The sequence below is a fragment of the Bos grunniens genome, chromosome 27 (assembly GCF_055505025.1).
Source record: "Bos grunniens cultivar Pamir isolate PY7600 chromosome 27, Bosgru_T2T1.0, whole genome shotgun sequence".
In the NCBI taxonomy this organism is placed as follows: domain Eukaryota; kingdom Metazoa; phylum Chordata; class Mammalia; order Artiodactyla; family Bovidae; genus Bos; species Bos grunniens.
In genome coordinates this window covers 18571035-18583890 of record NC_141191.1, presented here as the reverse complement: position 1 = coordinate 18583890, position 12856 = coordinate 18571035, and the positions used below count along the sequence as shown (strand labels likewise).

The following is a 12856-nucleotide window of genomic DNA, read 5'->3' as shown; positions in this document are numbered from 1 at the left end:
ACACAAAGATCTCAGTAAAGGTGAAAAGTGGATCAATACCAGATAATTGTGGAGATAAAATTTACAAAACTCTGTGCTGGATTGAGTGTGGAAACTGAGGGCAAAAGAAATACCAAGAATAATTTATAGGCTTTGGTCTTGAGCAACTGTGTGGATGAAAAGATAGGAGAAGAAATAAACTTGTGGATAAAAGAATCAGTGAGTTTCCCATGCTAGATTTGAGCTCGCTCTTAGACATCGAGATGGCAATGTCAAATAGCAGGTGGTCACGTGAACCTGGAGTGCAATCCAAATCTGTTAGCCCAGCCAACCCTCTCCACGCTCACTGCCCCCAACTCTCCTTCCAGCTAGTGGGGTCTGCTTTATCCACAGCTACTGGGGTCTGCTTTCTGTCCCTCCAATGCAACAAGTGCCTTTCTGCCCTCTGCCTTGGCCACAGGCCAAGAACACTCTGCCCTAAATCTTCAAGTGGCTGGTTTGTCTCACCATCCAAGCTTCAATCTCCACATCTTCTCCCAAAGACCAGCTCTGTGGCACTGCACACCACAACACAGAGCACTTAGGACTATCATACTTATTTGTTTTTCTACTTTCTGCTTCTCTCCACAAGAATGTACATCCTCTCTGGATGGGACCTATATTTAATTTTTTGTTCCCTACTTGTAATCCTCAGTACATCTTCCCTTGTGGCTCAGCTGGTAAAGAATCCGCCTGCAATGCAGGAGACCTGCGTTCAATCCCTGGGTTGGGAAGATCCCCGGAGAAGGGAACGGCTACCCACTCCAGTATTCTGGCCTGGAGAATTCCTTGGACTGTACAGTCCATGGGGTCGCAAAGAGTCGGATACGACTGAGCACCTTTCACTTCACTGTAAGCCTAAGAGTCTAGAGCCTGGCACAGAGGAGGTGGTTGTGAATACTGGTTAAATAAATGAAAGCAAAAGATGTATTTTTGCAATACTGCTCTGAGGTGCACCCTCTATGCAATCTCATGTGGTGACCACCCTTAGCGCCTTCTATTTAGTGCAGATTCCAGAACCACACTGCCCCTTGCCAGATGTGTGATCTTTGATAAACTACTTAACCTCTATTTCAGTCTCTCCATTTAGAAAATCTGGAAAAGATAGCCATCCCAAAGTGTTATGGGGATTGAAAAAAATTATGCATTTTAAGGGCCTCAAAGAGTGTATGGCTTGTGGCAAGCCATGAACAAGTGATGGCTATTTTTAGCATCACCATCATCATCATCCCTAGACCAACTGACTACCATCGGGGAAGCATTGTCACATAAGAACACAAAAGCTTCTGTCACATTAAACTCCAGACCGTAAGGCTGGAGAGGAAAATGTTCAGAGAAGACATGATAGTGTGTGATCATCATTTTCAGTCTTATTTAAGTGGGAAAAAGAATGAATTAGCAGAAAGTTAACAACCTTACTTAGAATATGTTTCAACTATGTGGGGATTTGGGTGTGCCATTTTACTTGTTTTGATCTTAATTCTCTCATGTGTAAAACAGATTATTCCTAAGATCTTTCCAGCTCTAAAAGTTTATGACTGTTTCATAACCACAAATCCACATGTAATACAAAGGGGGGAAACTTAAAATTAATTTCCTACTTAGTTTTCAACAAAGTCTAACTTTGTAAGGTATAAGACATGCACCAGTTTTTATTTTCATCCTGATTTCTATGAACAATATTTCTGGATCTCCCAAAATTCTATGCCGTAAATAAAGCATTATTGTTGTTTAGTCACTCAGAAGTGTCCGACTCTTTTGAGACGCCCATGGGATTTTCTGGGCAAGATTACTGGAGTGGTTTGCCATTTCCTCCTACAGGGGATCTTCCAGACCCAGGGATCAAACCCAGGTCTCTTGCATCTCCTGCATAAGCAGGAGGATTTTTTACCACTGTGCCACCTGGGAAGTCATGATTGCAGTCTATTTCATGAGTAGGTGAAAGCATGCTAAATGACTTTTTCCAAGGTCTTTCTAAAAATATTTTAGAAGACCTGAGATTAAAATAAAATTATTTATTCCAAGTTTCTTATCACTTGGCTGAATTAGCTCTCATTTTCTTTCTGGCACAGTTAACTTGGTAACATTCTCCTGTTAAGAGGGTAATCTTGGATGAAATAACCATACATCACTCCAAAGAGATTTCAAAGTACCAAGAATGCTTTCTGGATTATAAATTCCTAGGCGACTTTACTTCATGTAGACCACAAAATACATTCAAATTAGCCAGTGATGAGTCAAAAATTACTTTGCTCTAGGAATTAGACAGGTGTCAAAGGGAAATTATAAAATGTAACCACTGCAGAAATCTCTTATTTCACATTCAGTGGCTTCTGCTCCTTTCTGTCCAATTCCTCACGTAGATAATGATTTCAGTGGCTGTAAATACTTGTCTTAACATCGCTATTCTCAATTTTGGGGGGTTTATTTTCTCATTTAGATCTCATTGAAACAACGGACATTTAAAAACAGCTATTAAAGATGATATTCATGCAAAAAATCACGTACATGAATGTAGTATTTGTCAAATATATTTATGCTGCATTAAAAACTGCATTTAAGTAAACAAAACAAAAATCCTATTTGTTGACCTTTTTCCAATCATTAACAAAAGGATTAACAGGGTTCCTGTGGTGGTTCAGTGGTGAAGAACCTGCCTGCCAGTGCAGGAGACGCGGGTTCAATCCCTGATCCATACTACGGGGCAACTAAGCCCGTGTGCCACGACAACTGAGCTTGTGCTCTACAACCTGGGAGCTGCAACTGCTGAGTCCATGTGCCTCAACTACTGAAGCCCACGCACCCCAGAGCCTGTGCTCCACACCAAGAGGAGCGACCGTAATGAGCAGCCTACATACCACAGCTAGGGAGTAACCCACACTCGCAACTAGAGAAAGCCTACGCAAAGCACAAAGACAAGCACAGCCAGATATAAATACATAAACAAATAAAATTTAATTTAAAAACTTCTCATCCTACATAACACAAAAGGACTAAGAATAACAAAGAGGAATATATCTATGATTATACATAGATAAATCTGCCTCACAAAATAGCTAAGTGAAGATGATGAAGATGTAAGGAACATCAATATGTGGATTATTTTCATGAGCTTTATTTGTCTTTAAGAGAAACAAGAATCTTAAAAAGACAGTGAAGTTTATTATCACCACTTCCTGGTAATTTTTGTCCTTCTGAAGCTTGGACCAAACAAAAGAGTAAACCCTCCTTGGAATCTACATATCACTGAAGTGTCAGACATGCCAATAATATTAAGGGCCTGATGATTTACAGGAACATCCACACTTCACCTGACAACTTTCTATCCCCACAAGAATCTATGGATCATTTCTCTTTAGGGAAACCAAATCAAAACAAAAACAAGACAAGCCACACTTTCCGATTTTGCAGCCTCTTGGAAGGAAAGAAAAACCAGGAGGCATGTATTCTGCAGTATGTGAATCACAAAACCCTGAATTTCGGTTTTCTATCATCACTCAATGTCCTGCAGGTGATACTTGTCATCGTCACAATTATGAGACTCTTCAAATAGAGACATGTTCCAGAATCCTCCAGGAGATGGATTTCAATAGCACTTTGGGCAATTTACACAACCGGCTTCCCCACTCAGCTGGAAAAAAGCCATCATCTCTTTGAGGGTTGCTAAAGGGAAGGTGGATCTTTAGGTAACCTAATTGGCTGGCATCTGGTCCCATCACTTCATGGCAAATAGAAGGCGAGAAGGTGGAAACAGTGACAGACTTTATTTTCTTGGGCTCCAAAATCACTGAGGATGGTGACTGCAGTCATGAAGTTAAAAGACATTAGCTCATTGGAAGGAAAGCTATGACAAACTGAGACAGCATATTAAAAAGCAGAGGCATCTGCTTTGCTGACAAAGGTCCGTATAGTCAAAGCTATGGTTTTTCCAGTAGTCATGTACAGACACAAGAGCTCATTATAAAGAAGGCTGAGAACCGAAGAATCGATGCTTTTGAATTGTGGTGCTGAAGAAGACTCCAGAGTCCTGTGGACTGCAAGGAGATCAAACCAGTCCATCCTAAAGGAAATCAATCCTGAATATTCATTGGAAGGACTGATGCTGAAGCTCCAATACTTTGGCCACCTGATGAGAAGAGCTGGCTCATCAGAAAAGACTCTGATGCTGGGAAAAATTGAAGGTAAAAAGAGAAGGGGATGGCAGAGGATGAGATGGTTGGATGGCAACACCGACTCAATGGACATGAGTTTGAGCAAACTCTGGGAGATGGTGAAGGACAGTGAAGCCTGGCATGCTGCAGTCCATGAGGTTGCATAGAGTTGGACACGATTAAGAGACAGAATAGCGACAAAAAGTGGCTTCACTCGGAGAAGGCATTGGCACCCGACTCCAGTCCTCTTGCCTGGAAAATCCCATGGGTGGAGGAGTCTGGTAGGCTGCAGTCCATGGGGTTGCAAAGAGTCGGACATGAGAGCAACTTCAATTTCACTTTTCTCTTTCACGCACTGGAGAAGGAAATGGCAACCCACTCCAGTGTTCTTGCCTGGAGAATCCCAGGGACGGGGGAGCCTGGTGGGCTGCCGTCTATGGAGTCGCACAGAGTCGGACACGACTGAAGCGACTTAGCAGCAGCAGCAGCAGGTGCCCCACCCGAGTAGATAACATCCTCACAAATGGCCTGATCTGTTTTCATCCCACTCTCTTCTGTCCCTTTCCTTTCCATTTTTGAGTTTCCTTGTTTCCTACATGTATCTCTCTGTCTATATCCTCGTAGCAAAAAATAAGAAGATGTGATTTAGAAGTGGTGAATATGAATTGACAAAGAAATACTATTCAAATGCCTTTCTTTCTTCCAGTTTGTGACTGTATCATCTCTTTGTGAAGGGCAAAATACACAGCCAACAGGGGTTGTATGGGTGAAACAGGGTATTAATAGGAATGTTCTTCTCCAATAACGTTCACATCATGGTTTAGAGAATGTATAAAATGAGAGACTTATCTACTGTTTGTAACTTTGCTAGAAAAACATGTGGGTTACCTAACAGGGTAAGAGTAGGCCAAATTATAGCTGACTATATGAACTGATTTATGGGGGTGAAAGTTTGGATTAGGCTCCATGATGCAATGTAGAATTCCAGGAGTTTTACAGTTTTTACAACCCATTACAAGGGCAGAAGGAATATATTTTATCTTATAACTCATACTTTCTACTTTTGTGCATGCATCATGAAAAGTGAAAGTGTTCGTTGCTCAGTCATGTCCAACTCTTTGTGATTCCATGGACTGGAGCCCACCAGGTTCTTCTGTCCATGGAATTCTCCAGCAAGAATCCTGGAGTACGTTGTCATTCTCTTCTCCAGGGGATCTTCCCAACCCGGGGATCAGACCCAAGTCTTCTGTATTGCAGGCAGATGCTTTACTGTCTGAACGACCAGGGAAACGAATATGTATTATGTAAATGTGTAATGTGTAAATATATATATATATATATATAGGCATTAGGCAATTGAAGTTTTAGAAGACCTCTAGATAACAGTATCTTCTGTACCTAAAATACTATTTTTTCAGTTCAGTTCAGTTGGTCAGTCATGTCTGACTCTTTGTGACCCCATGGACTGCAGCACACCAGGCCTCCCTGTCCATCACCAACTCCCAGAGTTTACCCAAACTCATCTCCATTGAGTTAGTGATACCTTCCAACCATCTCATCCTCTGTCGTCCCCTTCTCCTCCCACCTTCAATCTTTCCCATTTTTACCCATGTCAAATAAGACCTCTTATAATGTTCTCTTTTCAAGATTTTTGAATGGTAATTTTCAGTTTGGCTTAAGTTTTGGCTATTTACAGACTTGTCATAATTAATACATGGGCTTAACCAAGGTCTTTTTTGAAAGCTATAGATAGATCCCCATATCTGATTATTGATCATAGTGAGGTTAATAATGTTAACCACGCAGCAGATGGCATTTTCATTTGTTTTAATCTGAATTCATCATTCTCACTTATCCGTGTGTGTAGCACCACAATCTGCTAATCAGTGGGATTTGTGGAAGACACAGCCCTACCTGTAAAGCATTTTCTGAACAATACTTGTCTTGGCATCCACAGGTAACTCTCTCAAGGTACACAGTTGGGAACCTACAGGGAAAGGCAGATTATAATGCATAAGGCTCTGTTCTCACCTCATGTGAAAAGCAGGAGTGAGATCTTTAATTTCTCAATGAGATGTTTGGTGAAGAATTGTGTATTTTCAAAATCCTCTTTGTATAAGTAATTACTACTGATTTCAAAATCATTTCAGTAGTCACCATGATAACTCTTGGTAAAACAAAACTCAAATGCAATAAACGTAATACCAAGGGCAGGTTTTTAGAAGAAAACTAATAGGGAAATATATAATGTTAACCGGGGGTGGGCAAGTTTTAAAATATTAGTTTAACACAGCCGCTTACTAGCTGTAAGACTTTGGGTGAATCTCTTAACCATGACATAGTATATTGCCTCTCATTTGAAAAACTTGGATAATCATAACCTACTTAGCAATGTTTCTGTGTAGATGAAAGCCTAGACTATATTTCACAATCAGTAAAGCATTATTGCAGTCACTGTTGGTATTATTAATATTACATTGGCAATGGAGAAATTGACCAAAATGACAAGTCTTTATCTAGCTTGGTAGTATATTTTGGATTGTAGACACATGCTGTGCTTAGTCATTCAATAGTGTCTGACTCTTTGCAACCCCATGGATTATAGCCTGCCAGGCTCCTCTATCCATGGGATTCTCCAGGCAAGAATACTGGAGTGGGTTGCCATTCCCTCTTCCAGGGGATCTTCCCAACTCAGGGACTGAATCCAGGTTTCCCACACTGCAGGCATATTTTTACCATCCAAGCCACCAGGGAAGCACAGCAGGGTTAATTGTAGCTCAAATTTCCAATGTTTGTACTTGGGTTGAAAATGCCCATTGATATTAACATAAGAATTTTGTTTACCACAGAATTAGCTTACATAATATTCACAAAGTCTAGGGAAAATAGAGGCACATACACTTGAACTTCTCTGATCTTCCATGACAAGGTAAAGGTCGGAAAAATTCTAAGTGTCACTTACCGAGTAGTAAAACGGAAGAGAAATGCTGATGAGATGTCCAAATCTAAGCCAATGCAGGATAAATGAAAGAACGTGCTGCTTTGTCACAACTGTGGGCTTTACAACCAGACCTAAGTTTGATCTCAGTTTACCCACCTCCACATAGGATGCTCCACTGAGTCTATTTCCTCCTTAAAAAGCACACTCCCTTCTAGCTATTTCTGAAGTGCTTCCCGGAGGATCAAATGAGACAATATCATTGAAGATGCCCATTTCCTTCTCCAGGGCATCTGCCTGACCCAGGGATCGAACCCAAGTCTCCCGCATTGCAGGCAGACTCTTTACCCTCTGAGCAATCAGGGAAGCCCAGAAGATGCCCAGGAGAAGGCTCAAAACTCTCAGATGCTATTTAATATTGGTGAAGCTTTTTTTTTTTTTCTGTTTTTCCACAGAAATGCTTGCAGACTATTGTGCCAGTTTATAAATAACACATCTCAAAAGAGTAAGGTGAAAAGATAGAGTGCAAGTAACAAAGGTGCCTGAGGGGCATGCCCATCAAGCAAAAGAGTCCTTGATAATTAGGGAGGGAATTAAAATTCCATATTTAGCTAACAAATACTAAAGACAGATAAAGGTAGTGCTGAACAGCCCTCAGAATGCGTTGTCTTTTCCTCACTTCCTACTCAGCTGATTACTAAGGACAACAGAGCCGTTTCGTTAATTCATAGCAATGATGAGGAGCCCCACAGCAAATAATTGAATATCACAGAGTAATCACTAAATAAATAAGTCCCACTTTAAAAAAGAAATGTAACAGTGCTGAGATATAGGAGGTAATATGTTCATTCTATAATTGCAGCTGAATTTTAATTATTTTGGATAATAATCTATTCCACATATATGGATGCTCTAATGCATTTGAGGTATTATCGGATGGCTCCACCATTTCCATATCTGAATAATTATCTAAGTACTGAATGAGTTCATTAAGAAATTTGGATGGCTGATTTACATTAACATATGCCACATTCCTATTTTAAAATGGTTTTCATTATCATCTCAGTTTCCAAGTTTTAATCACGCCTCAAACTTGGGCAAGCCACAATTACCAATGAGTAAAGTCATGTGAGTTCAACCAAGAAGCAGGCATAACAGGATTAACTGCTTCTTGTAGTCTATCTTCACAATCAATAATGATCACAATCACTGAGCCAATATGTGATCATCTGCTGTGTCTGTTAAAATGGCAGTAATAAGTGATTCAGCTGTCCTCAGATCATTCAGTTTTACATAAAAAGTATACTGTCTCTCCAGCAGACCAAGGGTGTTCAAAGGAGATAGAAACAAAAGCCAAGTTTACACATGAAAGAAAGCAAGCCATTATTCCAGAACCCCGAAGCACTCCAACCCACCTTACAAGGTTATCATTGAAAACCTTACCCATATCTGATCCACTAACATCAACTTATTTGATAGTAAATAGTGTATTCTTGAAGAGAGGGCCCCAAATTCAATTTATACCTCACAGTTGAAGTAAATAATAAAAGACTGACAAATCTCCCTGCATACATCCCCATAATTTCGTGTTCCTTTTGATCAAATTGGGGGAAAGACAGAGCAGAAAATGAGATTTTTGCTTGGTTAGAAGGCTGCATAAGTGGAAAGTGTGTTTTTAAAGGTCTGCAGGAGAACAATTATATCAAGGATATAAATATGACAGAAATAATATTTGTAGAAAATTAAAGGGGATTAAAAGGAAAAAGAATCAAGTCAATAAAACTTCTTAATCAAAAAAATTATGACCTAGTCATTAATAACACGTGGAATACAGGATCCTGTTTGTTTGAAACGGCATAGATTGTCCTTCTGAGAGAATACATGCTACCAGTGAGCAAAGGAAAACAGATGCTCTTCATTTCTGACACCTTGTAGAGTTATATCCTAGCTCAGGATAAAGTGAGCAGGTGCACAGAGAGGAACTTCGTACACTGAGACTCTGAGGACCAGAAGGCTCTGGTCACCATCATGGGCTGTTTCACAGACAAGCTTATGCCTTGTAACTGGTCGTTGACTTTGGCCTGAACAGCTGCTGGAGGAGGAGACAACTTGTCTTACCCTCACTTTCAACAACTTTTTTCTAATGTAGCTTGACTACATTTTACTACAAAAGTTTTAACCATTGTACTTCATTTTATTAAAAGGACCTTGATTCTACCCTCTACCCTATTGATTTTTAAAAATGTTTTGGATCTTTTAAAATTGCAACACGACATGGATGAATCTAGTGATGATCACACTAAGTGAAGTAAGTCATAAAGAGAAAGATAAATACCATGTGATGTCGCTGAAATATGACACAAAAGAACTTATCTATGAAACAGTAACAGAATCACAGGCATAGAGACTTGTGGTGGCTGGTGGCAGGCAGGTGAGGGCGGGAGGGATTGGGAGTTTGGAGTTAGCAGATACAAATTATTATACATCGGACAGATAAACAACAAGGTCCTACTGTTTAGCACAGGGAACTATACTCAATATCCTGTAATAAACCATAATGAAAAAAAAGAAAAAAAATATATACATGAAGCTGAATCACTTTGCCGTACACCAGAAACTAACACAACACTGTCAATCAACTATACTTCAATAAAATAAATTTTTAAAAAACCATTAAAATTGCAAGACAAAATATCTTTACTTTTGGTTCTTGCTTTGATTACAACCTTAAAGCTTACACTCTCCAATTCTTACTAAGGAAAGAGCTAGAATTCATACATATATCTGCATATTCTAAGTTTTCTAAGATCAACCCTGACCATCAAAATAATATGTATTTTACACTATTTTTGTTGCCTCTTAGAAAAATACTCACAAACAAAGCTTCAGCACTCTGCCATTGACATACACTTAGAGATGTTATCTACTGAGAGTAAACCTATGGATCACTATTTATTCATTGTAGTGATCATATTAAAGATATCACCAGGGATCACCTAAAAAGGACTAATGGGAAATATTTCTTCTGACTGCAACATGTAGGAAAGCAATGATTCTTATAAACAATTGAGTCGTATTTATTGTCTGGATATTATTTCTTGTAAATAGTGGTGTCCCTCTCTGCTTTGGCTCTCCATCAACTTACACAATACAATATATGTACTGATGTGTTAATTTTATTCCTAAATGTATTAGTTTCTTATTGCTGCATAATAAATTATCTAAAACCTTAGGGCTTAGAAAGCAATAAACATGTATTACCTGATAGTTTCTGTGGGTGCAGCTTAGCTGAGTGTCTCGGTTCCAAGGTCTCATACATGTCTGTGATCAAATTTTGGCCAGGGCTGTCTTCTTGACTAAGGGCTTAAGGAAAGGAGCATCTGCTTTCTTGGAATCACTTACCTGGTTGCTGATAGGATGTGACTTTTCACAGGATGTTGGACTGAAGTCCTTAGTTTCTCATCGTTGGTCAGAGGACTCACTCAGTTCCTTGCTGAAGTGCCTTGATCACAGGTCAGCTCACATGGCAGACTGAGAAAGCAACAGAGAAGATGTAAGTTACTGCCTTTTTGGAACCTAATCTCAGAAGTGATCACTTCTGGTACATTCTATTCAATTAAAAGGAAGCCACCAGGTCCAGCTTACATTCGAAGGGATGGAATTGCACAAAAGCATGGAGACGAAGAGGTGTGGTCCTTGGGGGCCAATGCAGAGGCTATTATTTTTATTTTTTTATACAGATTTCCCCTTTGCCTTAGTCCTCATTATTTTTATTCTTTGTACTATGCATACTTAATAACCTTCCTTAAAAGGCAAACACATATCATATGAACATGTGATATGTCTTCAATAAATGTCTACAGTGTTAGACTGAACAGCCTCAGTCATTCACTTTAACAACTGCAATAATTATTAATCCATCCATTAGATGTAGATCTGTTTTGAGAAGTAGGCATACCATCATTTTTAAAAAGGAAGAAAAAAGTCCTGCCTTCCAGAGTGGGTGTGGGGAGTCAGTATGGAAAGTAAAAATTCTAGTTATCATCCATTCAGTCCTTTAAAAGTCATCAACCAGTGCCCACTATTTTTCAGGTACCCTTCCGGCCATAAGGCATTTTGATTCTCTAAGATAGAGTATCACTCAGGGAGAAGTTGGAGCTTAGGTTCTAGTTGAGAATCAGAGATTGGAGGAGCCTGTAGGTTTCACACAAAATTTGATAATGCTTTGTAGTGAAAAGTTTAGTGGTTTTCTATTTTTCATTATGACATCTGCATAAATATCATGTGCTCCATGCAAAAAATGCAGTGTCCGAATAATTCTCAAGTGAACATGCCCATGTCAGGGCAAGCATGATGGAATGACCACATCAAAATGCCACACGCTCAGAAGGGAGGGCCTTGTGGTTCCTTGTGGGCTCTTGATTATGGAAGTTAGAGGCGTCAATTCTTGAAACTTTTTTTTATTAGACAATGGGTACTACACAATTTATCAAAAGTGATAGAAGAAATTTTAGTTGGTGAGTTTTATTAAAGTACCACAAATACAAAATGTGCATGAATTGTTCAGTGTTAAACAAATATATGTTTCTAATCTAGAGAGCTCAAAACTCTAGGGAGGTGAAATAAATGATAAAGATTATAATTTTGTATTTTAGAAAGATGGGATGCAAACAAGTCAAAGAGTCCTTAGCTCATTTAGTAACGAAAGGGTCACAGTTTCCTTCCTCATGCCTCTTGCCCCAAGTGACTTCTAATGCATCACACCCTGATGTTCTAAAAGAAAAATTACATATATAGAATCTATCTGGAGAGACTCAAACATTTTTTCTATATTTACAGCTTAAATATTCAGTAACAAATGCTTAAGTAATTCATGTCCTGAATATTCATTGGAAGGACTGATGCTGAAGCTGAAGTTCCAATACTTTGGCCACCTGATGCAAAGAGCCGATTCATTGGAAAAGACCCTAATTAATGCTGGGAAAGATTGAGGGCGAGAGGAGAAGGGGATGGCAGAGGATGAGAAGATTGGAGAGCATCACTGACTCAAAATGGACATGAGTTTAAGCAAACACAGGGAGATAATGAAGGACAGGGAAGCGTGGCATGCTGCAGTTCATAGGGTCGCTAAGAGTCAGACACGACTTAGTGAATGAACAAGGAGAACGATAATTAAGTGTTCAAGGAAAATCTGAAAAAAATCCTAGTTGAACAAATTTAAATAGGTTTTTTCTATGGAAAGATTTCTCTGAGCCTCTAATATGTTAAAGCTCAATGTTAATTTTATTTACCATCTAAATGTTTATTAATGGGAATTATATTTTTTTTAATATAAATCCTCTTTGCTGGCTGTAAATAAACCCAGTCTCGTCTGGGTACATTTTCTTTTTTTAATATACGTTGGATTTGATTTTCTAGTGTTTGAATATAAATTATTTTTAGAATTTTTACACCTATATTATAAAGTAAAATTGATCTGCACATTTTCCTTTTACATGGCTTTTTTGGTTTTTGATATAAAATGAGTTGGATATTCCCTCTTTTTCTGACAATTAAGAAGAGTTTGTTAAATTAAAAATTAAGGATACTCTACATTTTGAACATTTGGTAGAAATCACCTATATAATCACCTGATTCTGCAGTTTTAAATGAAGATTTTTATTACTTATCTGTTTTTTGAAGACTAATTTAATTATTTTAATACTTACAGAATTATTCAAGCTTTTAATTCTCTTTAGATCTCTTCTAC

The 12856-nt window shown here is 38.8% G+C and overlaps 1 long non-coding RNA gene across 2 annotated transcripts in view; it reads right to left on the bottom strand.

Moving 5' to 3' along the window:
* LOC147343603 (uncharacterized) overlaps positions 1–12856 on the bottom strand; it is a 131126-nt gene that overhangs the window by 14462 nt on the left and 103808 nt on the right. The window contains exons 3-4 of one of the 2 annotated variants that reach the window (XR_015156163.1): positions 10510–10638; positions 6041–6156 (exon numbers count right to left, since the gene is read on the bottom strand). This is a non-coding gene — a long non-coding RNA (uncharacterized LOC147343603). Of the gene's footprint in view, positions 1–6040; positions 6157–10509; positions 10639–12856 lie in introns of those variants that run through there. The other variant, XR_015156161.1, reaches the window with a different exon arrangement.